Genomic DNA, 13,075 nt, shown 5'->3' on the forward strand with positions numbered 1-13,075 from the left:
CAAGGCATTTTCTTTTTCGAAGTATGATTAGAGAAAGTAAATGCGCTCGGGCTTCCAGTAAAATTCCGTATACGAATGAAGGTAGTATGAAGATATCATGTTTGCTCGGCGCGTTTGAGGGTTTTGTGAAGTAGGATAAGAAAAGATCAGGTATTTAATTTCAGGTATGGTTAAGTGAACGTGCCAGTACATGTTCATGTTTAAGTTTCCAGCCCAAAAGAAAAAAATACACAGGAATGGAAGGGAGGCCACATGGCACTATCGTTGACCATCAACTGAACGTTTATTTTGAAGGAATGCTTAAAGTAAACAACAACAACACATGATGAACAGTTGTGTTTTGCAAAGATATTTCTGAATTCGCGTTTCCACACCCTCGCAGGAAACGATGCCGTTCTGAAATATATATGAAGCCAATGCGCTGATCAAAAATTGAGGGGATGCTTTAGCTCTGGGGTTCCTGTCTAAATGCTTGAGAATGGAGAAATAGTTTCTTTTTCGGCAACCATTCCAAGGAATTGATTGGGTTTCTTGTATTTCAATGAAATTGTTATGATATATTGACAATTAAAGTGGATTTTATATTTAGACCATCAAGATTTTAATAAACAAAGTTAAAAATCACCAAACTAAAAAAAAGAATCTATGACATTCACAAATCTGTAACTCAGCAATCAAATAGATTAACACGATTCTGTGAACTATACATATAAAGCGGACAAAACTTATGTATATTCCACCGCTATGAAATAAACCGTTATGTGAACACGACGTTTGGAGGGTACCCGTGAACATGGTAACAAATTTCCATAATCTAGGAATTCCTATATGAATTCTGTCAGCTTTAGATTATTTAACAGATACAGTTTACAGAACAGGGACAGCTGCTTTTGTAGTACTAAGGGGAAGGATTTGTGAACCTGGTCCAACTAATTCTTTTAAAGCGTGGCAACTTTCGGCGATCCTACGAAAAATTTCAGGACCTAAATCAACACTGGGCTTCGAACAGACACTGGCATTTACCCATTTTTTCTGAAATCCAACAAATTTATTTGAAGTTGGTCCAGGGCACACGGCAGTCCAGGCCCAATTAAGAGCGTTTCCACGTTTTGCATGAATTTGAATGGCCGGCCCCATACCTGGTCCCGAGCTAAAGCTTCCTCTCGATACAAAGTTAGAAAGAAACAGGTGGTCGGAATGGATGCGCACTTGCGACTGCGGACAACAAGTTCTGAGTCAGACTGGTTTCAACCATACCATCTGGTGAACTATAGTAGCAACAGAAAAAAAAAAGTTCACGAAAAGTACACATTTTTATCCTCTACTTGCGTTGCGACTTCCTGTTCACTATGCTACCTTTGAAAGTGACTTCGTCATTACAGACGGTAACGGGGGGAGAACCAGGTGCTGAACAACTGAACTTACTAAACCATACGAGGCTTGACTTGCGCATGAGGACCTACTTGTTTGCTAGTTTTGCTGGAAATGGAAGCAGAGGGAATTCGTTCAGCCTATGGTGGAGCCACGTGAGCTACATCAAGTGTACAGAACAGTGTCCTAGTTCACGGAAAGAAACCTCTTATGTTACAGCTATTGTTGAGACAAAATTCTAGCCAATCCGGATGCTGGGTGGCGAACAATGGCAAAGAGCAATTATGAACATCAAACTTCGTTTGCATGGGCAGAGGCTATCTGGCCTTCTATACTCGGTCGCTTTGCTTCAGTACTCGTTTTGATAGGAAAACAACAAGGATCTCAGCGACGCAAATAAACAGAGAATAGAAAGAGACATGTCATAAACGAAAGAAGGAAAGTGAGAGCGGCCGGCGAAAGAAGCTCAAGCGTTCAAATAGAAATCTGCGACTTTCCACATCGGCATCTCTAACGACCCATTTGACCTAAAGCCACCCAACCGATTCAGGAAAAAGTGAAGATATCTCGCATAAAGCGTAGGAGATCCATTATCACCATTATCGTCACAATCATTATCACCATCAACCTATTTTTGCCCACTGCAGGGCGAACGCCTCCCCCCTTCCAGCGATCTTCAAGTACCTGTGTTTTGTGCCAGCTGATTCCATCTCATGTGTGCATATCTCACGATTGCATCACACATTATCCTTCTCTGCCGTAATTTACTACCCTTGCCTTTCCTTAGCACCAGGGTTGCCATATTAGTGTTTGGTCCCTAGATTTAGCGACTTCTTGATCTGTTTATCGACAAAGTTATCTGTGTTGCGACAAGCGGCTTCTTTAACGCGCACAATATATACTGGAGACAATTAACTAAGTTCAAAGCAAAGAAATATGCTTTTGAAATGGCTGCCTAAAAAGCGCTTTGTTGTTCAAAAGCTACGAAAAGTCATTAGAAGTTGGTTATACGGCACCAGGGTGATAGGACTAAGACGAAGCAATGATGGTCGGCATTCATGTGTGCCCCCCCACTGTTGTCAGTTGCGCTGCGGGAAACAGAATTCGCGTGGTGCGCACAAAATTCATAGTCTTTTTTGTTTGCTTTGGTTTGATTTGCTTATAAACCTATTGCAGTAGGTCTTACAGGATGCCGCGGTTTCGCTAGGTACATTAGATGAGCCGGCGTTTCACAAGCGTAGCCGCAAGTTAAATTACCAATATATGTTGCAATAAACCTCGACGTGAGGTTAGAACGTAGCAGCTAAATAGTAGGACGGACCTGCTACACAAAGTTGCAGATATTGGAGTGGCGGGGCTCGACCACGCGCAGCCTCTGTTTCTCATGGCTTTCGGGCAGATCAATATTGCGCGGAGCATTTAGGCGGATCCAGGGTGCGGCAACTGAGTACTTAAGTTGCTAAAAAAGGTCACGTAATTGTGACGTACATCGGGTCGCACAGTTGAGTTCTCCTTTCACGAGGAATGAAAAGTAGGAAACTCGCAAGTTTCAGGTGAACCAAACGCGTGTTTATGCAAGGCAATTCTGCTGAGCCTTGTTGTTTTGAACCGTGATAGATCTGTACTCTTAAAATCCTAAAACAAACGTATGAGCTTAGCTGTTATTATGCATTGTTTAAATTAATTACGAAAATAAAAGTTTGCTTCAACCTACTTGTAAATTATGTGTTTATGCCTTATAGGCGATGACACAAGACGAAAGTGAAATGTTTTGGCAAACGCGTCACATTTGGTAGCGTAAATTATAGCGTTCGAGAACCGCCTACACTATGAGAAATTCAGTCTACCATTTTGGCGCCGACTTTAGAAACATTAGAGGAACATTTTGAGCAATTTTATCGATTGATTGGGTCAGTTCAGCGACACACTCGAACAAAAGTTCGCAGCACGGATTGGGACCCATCCTATAGGTGTAAGATTGCACCGATTATATGACGCACGAATTATGTTGCCTGCCCATGTTCATTTCTTTGTCTTATACTGTCCCCTAAAACATCAGCTACCGCCGTCCCCTGTCTTATCCACACAACTGTCTTCATGTCTTTACGCCTGCCATTTCTCTTTCTATCGTTGGTTGCACGGTTCTTTTCTCAAGCTGTTAAAAGGGCCATGTCACAAAGTCTTTGAGCGCGCTTCAAGTATTGAAAGCTAAACCATTCGTGGTCCACAGCAAACTGACAGAATTTTAGCGCTCTGTGTAATTTGTGCAATTTGTATTCGTTTTTGTTTGTTAACATTGCAGTTAAACCATATGGAAGTCTTGCAATGATAAATGGTGACTAAATGAAATTTGCCGCAGCAACAACGCTATAGGGGTAACAGAATGCAATGTCGAAAGCTACGCCAAGGTATATGTAAACTGGTAGCGAAGCTTTCATAGAAGCCCACATATAAAGAAAATGGCGGCTCGTTGCAACCGTCGCCATGTACGTATAGTGGGCAGAACTAACAGCAAGTAAAAAATAAATAATAAATGTTGACGTTACAACCAAAAATGGCTGTGATGGAAATACTTTATGCTGCTTGGCTCATATGTTTCGATTTAATTAATGTCCGTCATTTCGACCACTACGCCAGCAGCTATCTTTCTTTTCAGGTTGAGGCGGGTTTGGAATTCGCCTCAGCATGAAGCGCCAGCTTTTTATTAAACTATAGGAGGGGCGTATGTCTTAATGTGAACATGATTATTGCGGCAATTGCTTGAGTAGGTTCCTCTGGAAGGTGAGCGAGTAGGATGGAGATAAGTGATAGTGCCACAGAAGCTTCAAAAGCAACTTCACATTTATTCGTCGAGAATAATGCAACCAATATAATAGCCCAGATAAAGCATGTTTCAAGGGATGAAAACTACTATGGCCAGCACAGAGTACTAATGTAAAGCTACATGTGCGAATCCTTTTCGTAGAATCATTCGCAATTCCGTGCCACACCATGTATTTATATCCAACACTTATCAGACAAAAAGAACATTGCCCCAAATTAACATTTAGAAAACATTCGACTTATTAATGTGCGGCCTGTCGGACACTTATAGCCTGTGTTATGGAGAGTGAACAAACTACGCGACGTTTTTTCGCGGAGCATTCCGGATTTATCGCCACGACGAAACACAGCGCGTCGGATGCCTCTGCGTGAACTCGCCCTATAACAACAACAACAAATAAAAACATGCACTCGCACCACTCGTCAATGAATGCCGTGCGCTAGATCACGCAAAACTTGAAGTGAAGCGCAAGCCATACTTGGAACAAACACTCCAGGAAATAATAAACAAAAAAACTCGGATGAAACCGCCGCGTTCGAGTGAGCAACGCCATTTCGCACGACATAACAGGTGGTTTGCACAGTCTTGCCAAGCCATGCGCCAAATCACTGGTTTGTAGGGGTCACCAAGAACGAACTAATAAATTATGCAACAGAAAATATTACGTTTGTTGTTTTAGTACACGAAAAATATTTGAAACGGAATATTCACTCGTATGAAAGTATTCTGATTAAAAAGTTTCTAACGGTCTAACATTCTCGTACGTTTTCTAGTTTCAGTGTTTGCCCTCCCCTCACGTAGTCGCGCTACAATCGTGCGCCACTAACTGTTATCTATGGCGATAGCCTTCAGCACGCTTTTCGTTCGAAGCTTCGCGACCTATTTAGATGGACCTTGATCACGCTTTGTGTACGGCAAGCGCGCTAGCCGGGAATACCTTATGGTATACATGCGTCGTCGGCAGTCAGCTAGCGATAGTTTCTGCAGGCGTTGTGATTCACGTGCTTTTTTATAGCGCAGCTGTTAGAACCTCGCTGGGTTTCTCTTGACGTTCGCAGCTTCGTCCAGCTGGGGGAGACAGAGTTCAGAGTGAGTGAAAGCAGAGTGGAAAAATAGCATCTCGTAGCATAGCGGCGCGGCGAGGGTGGATGGAACCTAGTGGGGACAAAGGTAGTGTGACGTCGCTGCTCCCCGATAAAAACCAGCGCGCTCGCTTCGGCGGCCCTGTTTTTCGCAGTGGAAAAAAATATTCGTGGCTCTGCTTCGCAAACACCAGACACCAGCTGAGCTGGGGGAAGCCCAGCAAAAGTTGAAACTAAGTGTGCGGTTTGGTGATACCCCCAACTCCACTGGTCTCTGGTCTTTTGCGACAGCAGAGCCACACATAATTTTTTTATGCACCAGGGAAAGAATTGGGCACACAAATCAACGTTAACGTCCTTGCTGCCCTGTTGGTTGGCAGGGCGTACGGAGTAAGACGTCCGATGTGGTTTCAAGCTGTTTCAGAGCAGGTGACACAGTGATGTCCCCACACTTCCTGATATCACACAACTGATTCCAAAATCGCGGGACTTGTCGGTGGGAGGGGCATACGGACAGCGATTCCAAATTGAAATTTTCGGTTAGAATGTGAGTCGAGAGCGGAGTTTAATATTTCTTTGTGTGTAAAACAATATGAACCCCTTCGCTCACAGTTACAATCATAAATTGAGAATAGTTGGACAAGCGTGTGATGGTCACTTTACCGTCCCGAAGTTTCTTCCCTGTGTGTTGTTGCCAATAGAATGCAGTGATTATACGCTTTTCTTTTCAACGATAGCAGTGAGCCGCCGGTCATGAGGTGCAGTCTGAGATGAAGGCTATACCTCAGAATGATTCTTGTCGCTCTTGTCATTCGATAGAACTTCTTGTCGCTCAAACCCATTTTTTTCCCAAGGATGGAACGACGCCCAACGTACTTAACTTGATCGCCGCCGTAACCAATCTGTCTAGTGTTTTAATTCCTTGCACACTGACAACAGCGGATTAGCGTCTAAGGATCATCCTAAAAAGGAAAGTCCAATATTTGCACAATAACATACTTGATTAGTAGTTAATGTATGAGCTAAAATAAAATAGTTTGGTGTTTATCAAGGCCTCGCTAGATTTGGAGCGTACAAGACAGCTTGCGCAGCAGTTTCCGTCGGCAATAAATATCGTAACTTCAATCGATCCAAAAAGGCCATGCACCGTGCAAAAGACAAGTAAGACAACATATTCCTATTCGTGGGCTGCACAACCCGAACGAAGGACAAAAGGAAGTAGGCCAAACTTCCCTACGGCCTTCGTTCGGGTTGCGCTACCGGGCCCCTAGGAATATGTTCAATCACCAGCTCGCCCAGCTAGCTATGTTAATGCATGTAAGACAGGCGACTCATAGATCCACTGTATTTACCGTGTACGTGAAACGCGCCTTGAAACCATAATTTCTTATCGACCAGCTCATGAATAAGAATGAATCATGCTACAACTGGCACATTTAGAGTTGCGCCGGGAACGTGAATCCACTAGTTCGCAGGTGACCCCATTTTGACGCCAGAAATGGCAACAGCCAGCAAACGGCTAACCTTGGTTGCGCTGAAGCAAGTCGCCGGTCTGCAAAAGAAGACCTCATTCACCTAACATATTTGTTAAACAGACGCTTTAAAATTGTTACCACCTGCGCAATATAGCTTTTCATATTTCACGCGCTTTTTGTAGGACCCAGAAAAAACGATTAGATAACAAGTAGGAAATTAGAAGCTACCGAACTAAAGGTTCCCTGAAACGTACTGAGATTCCTTAATTTGGAGTTCTTTTCCGAAATTTTATATTCGCGGAGACGAGTAAATAATAGCTATAGAGTCACGTAATCAGGCAGAATGCAAGAAAAATAGCATGACTTGCTCCACAAAAAACAGCCAAAATCACCCATTTATTCTCGCCTCCCAAGAGTGATTCGGCATACTTTTAAACGTCAAAAAGGTCAACTAGGATGCTATGTATATATACGCGAATGTTGCGGCCACCCAGGCGGTCCGAAATGATGCGGAGTCGACTAGTATGGCACCGTTCATATAACCGATATACTATTTTAGGAGATTTATCTGCACGTACACTTACGTACTCAATTATTCTACGGTCCACCACTCTGACGTCATGAAATGCCCCCCCCCCATCTGTCGATTGTTGCTACAAAAAAAGTCGCAGTTTCGCCCGAACGGCGAAGCATCAATTGCGACGCCAAATTAGGCTGCTATACGAAGTAAGAGCATTATGGGCCGTATAAACATGGAAACATTCGCTGACTAACTGAATTAACGAGCATTGCGCTAGCGTGCACAAAGCAAACGTGAAAACATCACACTCGATGTGCACGGTCACGCACTGTCAAAACGCTGTTGTGTTTTATCAAGCGCGGCAGCTGCAGCGAGCGAAGTGACCTTTGGCTATCGCTGCAACGCAAGAGCGGCGAGAACACGGCGCGCGCATAGGTATGAGCCGTCTACGGATCCCTTGCAAGGTACGGCGCCAGCGACCGTGCAAAGTGCCCACTTGGCGGAATCAAATCTCCTTCCTGCGCTGCCCCTCCCCCCCCCCCCTCTTTCGTTCCTTGCCTGCGCGAGATTCAGCCGCGATCGTCAGTTCCCCTTCCGCCCGGTTGAGAAATGCGCAGTTGCTGCAGGAACACAACGCCGCCGCCTCTCCCCCTCCCTCCCATCCCCGCACGGCCTTTCGCGCGACAAAAGACTGTGCGTTTGCCCTCCGCCTTCCTCCCGCAAGCGCGCCAGATTGAGCCGCGATCGCGGCTCCGCTCGCGTGCTTTCACTTACACGTACAGTATACGGCGCGCGGAGACCGTGTTATCGCCCTTGGACTTTATGAGGAAACTCACGGCGACGGCGTTAACGCGCCTGGAGTGTCCATATAATTGCTATCGCGATAAATGCATGGAAAAACTCCGCTGCAGTTGTCTAATTACGCATAAGCATACCCGCCAATTTTAGTTGGCTAACCCTCAAAATTAAGTTGCACCCCACTCAAATTACAAATTGATCCGCCACGAAATTTATGTTGCCTCCCCCCCCCACCAAATTTCACTTCGCTGACCCTCAAATTTGGGTTCGGCCACCCCCAAATTTAAGTTCACCCACGCTCAGGAATTAGTTTACCAACCCCCAAAGTTCAAGTTGGCCCACCCTGAAAATTCAATTTGCCCACCCCTACTATAGGGCTTCCCAACGCATATTTTGGAGCCCTATGTATCTCAGATGAATATCTCAGATGAATTTTCTCAGATGAATTTTATTTATTTTATTTGCTTTCCATTCTTCCTATGGCCTACAGTGCTTCTAATGATCCACATTTATATTATGCTAATGAATAAATGTATTTACTTCGCAAATTACGCATTTCTGTGCAGATACAAGGCATTAAACCTTTCGCGTGACGGAACTGCTATACTCGCCAAAGAACGCTCACGCATTGAAACGAAAACAGCCAATACACGCCAATCAGCCTGATTTTGCATATGTAACCTTTTTTCCATAAAACAAGTGTATAGACTAATTTTCGCTGTCCTAACCTTGGCAGGTAATGTCTTGTTTTAAGTTATTCTGGCTCGTAGCTTCGATTTTACGCAGCACGCTTGCTTAGTGGTTGCGGCGTTTTGCCGCTATCTGCGAGGTCGTGAGATGGAGTAGCAGCCGTGGCGGCCGCATTTCCGCGGGAAAGGAGAGCAAGAACGCACGCGGTACCTGGCTTTCGGGGCCCCAGATGGTGAAGAACGCCAAATGGCCATAATTAGTCTGAAGCGCCCTACTACACCATCATCTAGCAAAGCACTGTGTACTTCCGGGAGGTTATAAACATCACCAGTTAATTTTCAGATTTAATTTCACTTGTATGTACCAACGCTGCCGTTCTTAAAATACGATTGCTCACTGTGCGACTTCGCCGCAAGCGGAGGACGTTTTGAAAAAATTTGGGAAACGGCCCACAAATAGGACCGGCTCCACTCACGCTTCGACTCGGTCCTCCGGCCGCGGCGTCTCGACGGGACTTCAGCGTGACTTCGTGCGATCGACGTTAAGCGGCGCCACAAGGTGAACTGCAGGCAGCGGATTCAAGTCTCCGAAGTCGAGCTGCGCGTCTCGACGCTCATGAAGCGGGCAGACCACACTCACGGAGCTGCATCGAATGCGACGTCGCTGCTCCGAACGTCCAGCGACTGCGGCGGCGGCAGCTGCCGTGTCTGACGACGACGCTCGGGGCTCCCGGCAGATGGTACCCAACTGGGCCACCGAGAGATCCAGGACTTCCGCCACGCATGTGGTGCGGGGTGCCTCGTCTGGGCCCTGCTTCGGATCGTGCGCCTCCCGCTCGCTCGCGCAGCCTGCGCCTTTTGCTGGTATTTGCAGCGCGCGGCGATGCGAGGCAGCTCGCTGCGATGCGCGGCGAGCGCCACCGGCTTCCCAATTCAAATGCCCTCGAGTGTGCGCCGCATATGTGCCCGGCTGCCTCAAGAGTGACAGAAGCCACTCCGACTGTACTAGCGACGGGTGTGGCGCACGGCGAAATTTGTGCCCCTGGCTGCCTCTCAATTGAAAGAAAGCACCGACCTAATGGAATTCATCTGGGTGCCGTCAGGGCGTTTCGAACGACACAGCTGTGCTCGTGAAGAGCGAAAAAAAAGAAGTTTCATTGGAATTCATTCTACAACACGAGGACATTATCTAAGTTCGGCTGTAGTTTGTCGAATTATAATATTACACTATACAATATAGGTACGCACATGGTGTTGATAAAGGGGAAATTGCGAAAGTAATGGAAGCCGGCGGCCCGGCAAATCGCTATAGTGAGCGCATGAGAATTATAGAAAAACTACAGATGAGCCACTAACACAACCCTCACTACCTAAACTATGCAAAGATAAACACATGGCAAGGCTATAGATGAGACATAGATTTTAAAGGAAAAGGCGTAATAGAGAAGCAAGATGCAACATACAATCATAGGCGGTGTCATGTAGCATCTCAGCACGTACGTAAAACACAAACCTTTTGTTTGGTTAGAAATGTGTGTTTTTTTTAATTTTAGTTGCACCAACTTTTTAAAAATTGCCTGTTGCAGAGATCGCTAGTCTAACCCGTCAATTAAGTTACGCGATGAGGTGGCCTTTACATCAACGAGAAATCACAATGATTATTTCAGTAAATAACGTAATTGAACTAATTGATTTCTTGAATAATCTGAAGACTCCTAAGCACTTCTTACGAATTGTGAATGCGAAAGGTATAATTTCCGACTCAACGGCACTGAGCGGTCCTGCGAGCGCAGCGAGTAATGTGCCATAGTAGTACGTGCTGTCTGTGCCAGCAAGCAGCCGCAGGCTACGGCGTGCCGGTACGCCGCATGCCTCCGACGCGACAATGCCCCCTTCCCTCACGGAATCCCCTGCAGGTGTAGAGCAGGTGCATGTGCCCTTTCGCATGCTCTCCGCTCTGCTCCGTCGACTCGTGCCGAGAGCGACAGCGAGTGGCGTCACGGCCATGCCCTGTCCTCTCACGCAACACCTGGCGCGCAATTGCGCCAGCAGGTGTCGTCTTTCGCCCGCTCTGCGCCGTCGAGGCGTGGCTCGTGACGTGGCGTCGCAGCCAATGGCAACGTCAGTTTAGGGCCTGCCGTCTTACTGTCTCCGAGAACAGACGCCGGCTTTTTCGCTGGATGGGCCATGTGACGCATTCGCATCATAAACTTTACGGCTCATATTGCAATCTGTGAGCTAGTGATCTTGCGAAGTATATCGTCTTGCAGCAAATTTAAGGACTGCGACGCTTTCTAGATATGCGTGGGGAAATTTGCGGTAAAATTCAACTGTTCCACTTTCTATGAAAACGTCGTTTCATGCAATTAAGAAGGGAAGCAATTGAAACGTCAATGCATTTTATTGGCATCTCCTAAAATAATATCACAAAAGTGGCGTTGTCCTCAGAATTATTTCGAAATAATTGGATACGCCTTGCGAACTCACTGACTATAATTAGAAGATTGAAACGTGTGCCATAAATAATTGCTGAGTAAGTTCAGCAACGTAATTACGGTCATTAGTCAATTAAGTATTTTAATTTCTCGCAGACGTAATGGCCGCCCCGTTGTGCAGTTTAGCTCAACGGTTAGCATTGTGCCGTCTGCCATAGGCATTTTTTTAATTTGGCGCAGCTAAAGAAAGTACAGTTAGCATTGCCAGTATATTTGCTTTGTTCATCTGTACACTCTGGGTTCGATAAAATGAGTTAAATACAATGACTTTCCACTATGCTTCACCGTGTTTTCCTGATCGACTTGCCGTAGACACCATTAGCTCACATTGATGGCGAGTACGATTATTATTATTATTATTATTATTATTATTATTATTATTATTATTATTATTATTTTGTTGTTGTTGTTGTTACTGTTATTATTATCATTATTAGATATGTAAACATACAAGCACACAATATGACGCGACCAGAACACGCACCTCTCACAGGAGAGTCAAAGGTACCATTATTTCAATCTACCATCGCAATGTCAAGAAGGAGGAGGAATAAGCTTTATTTGTAGAAGAGAGCCGAAGGAGGAATCATCCGAGGTTGGTGGCACCCCTAGCCGATAGCTTTGCACTGCTCACCAGAAGATGCCGCTCTTCAAGGCTCGGGCTTGTCAGCTTGTCAGCAGATGCCGCTCGTTGGTTGGTACGATGATGGGTGATGTCGATGGGTTGGGCCTGCAGATATCTATAACATGTAGTAGTGGGTATTGGGCGCAGAGTAGAACTCGCAGTTGAGATTGCAGCTCGCAGGATACATGGCGTGCAAAAGGGTGCCGCGCGGGAATGTGCCAGTCTGTAGCTACAGGAACATCACCGCCTCTTCTCTGGGCAGTTTGGCATGAGAGGGTGGGTAGGTGTTGCTGCCCAGTCTTTAGCGGCTCAGGATGTCGGTATTTATTGGGGGGGGGGGGGGAGGCACGCCATCACCTGGGCCTTCCGGGGCTAGTGAACCCGGCGGGATACCCCAGAGATAGTGATCTCGGGGAGCGTCGTGACTCACTAGATTAGGCCCCGGGGAACTGGTGTCCTCCGCCAAAAACAACGTATATTTCTTGAAAACGGTCCAGTTTCTCGAGGATGCTCAGGGCTTGTTCGGAAATGCAGCCCTTTTGCTAACTTCTGCATGCTGTTTGTGACTCCCTCATGATTTTATGTACTCTTGCTCTCGTTTCCCGTCGTGATTGCCAGGTCTACAGTCCTTTCTTCCCTAAAGCCGGTGTCTGGATTTTTTCGTCGATGACGCTGCTACCTCTTCTCCGCTGCCGGCCGCTGTCTTCTTGTATTTTGCGGCATCGGTTTATCTGCATTCTTCCTTCTTGGCCCTTCGTGAGCCTTACTTAGAGCTTGTTTTCTCGCTTAAGCCTTTCCTTGTTGTATTCCGGATGCATGTTTCTCAGAACTGTGGCTACCGTGATCTCTCGCAGAGCAGAGGGACGCGCTCTTTACTGGATTCTTATTCGACTGGGTCGCCCAGTCATTTTATCGTGTGGCAGCGCTGTGGTCTCTCAAAGCCCCGGAAAAGCTGGAGCTCCTAATCCCCAAAAAGAGGACAAGAGGGTGGCCTCTCAAAGAGAAACCAGACTCAATAACTGAACCCCAACACGGAGTCAACATATCCAAGGTGGACGTACTCCGTATCTTGGGCGTCACTTCACAAAAGCACGGCGGTGTCAGCCTCGCCGCCGTTAAAAAGCTGCACAATCCGTTACCCAAGTCGCGCACCTGATGCGAAGAGTGACTTACAGAAAGCACGGCCTGAAGGAGGG

The 13,075-nt window shown here is 46.1% G+C and overlaps 1 protein-coding gene across 3 annotated transcripts in view; it reads right to left on the reverse strand.

Annotated features, from left to right (window-relative positions):
- The window catches only part of LOC142576539 (monocarboxylate transporter 13-like), a 151,660-nt gene that overhangs the window by 38,196 nt on the left and 100,389 nt on the right, over positions 1 to 13,075 (reverse strand). The window contains exon 1 of one of the 3 annotated variants that reach the window (XM_075686702.1): positions 9,236 to 9,527. The exons of the other annotated variants lie outside the window; for them this stretch is intronic. The gene's annotated coding sequence lies outside the window, so the exon portion shown is untranslated. Of the gene's footprint in view, positions 1 to 9,235; positions 9,528 to 13,075 lie in introns of those variants that run through there. 3 annotated transcript variants of the gene reach the window in all.

The sequence above is a fragment of the Dermacentor variabilis genome, chromosome 3 (genome assembly GCF_050947875.1).
Source record: "Dermacentor variabilis isolate Ectoservices chromosome 3, ASM5094787v1, whole genome shotgun sequence".
In the NCBI taxonomy this organism is placed as follows: Eukaryota; Metazoa; Arthropoda; class Arachnida; order Ixodida; family Ixodidae; genus Dermacentor; species Dermacentor variabilis.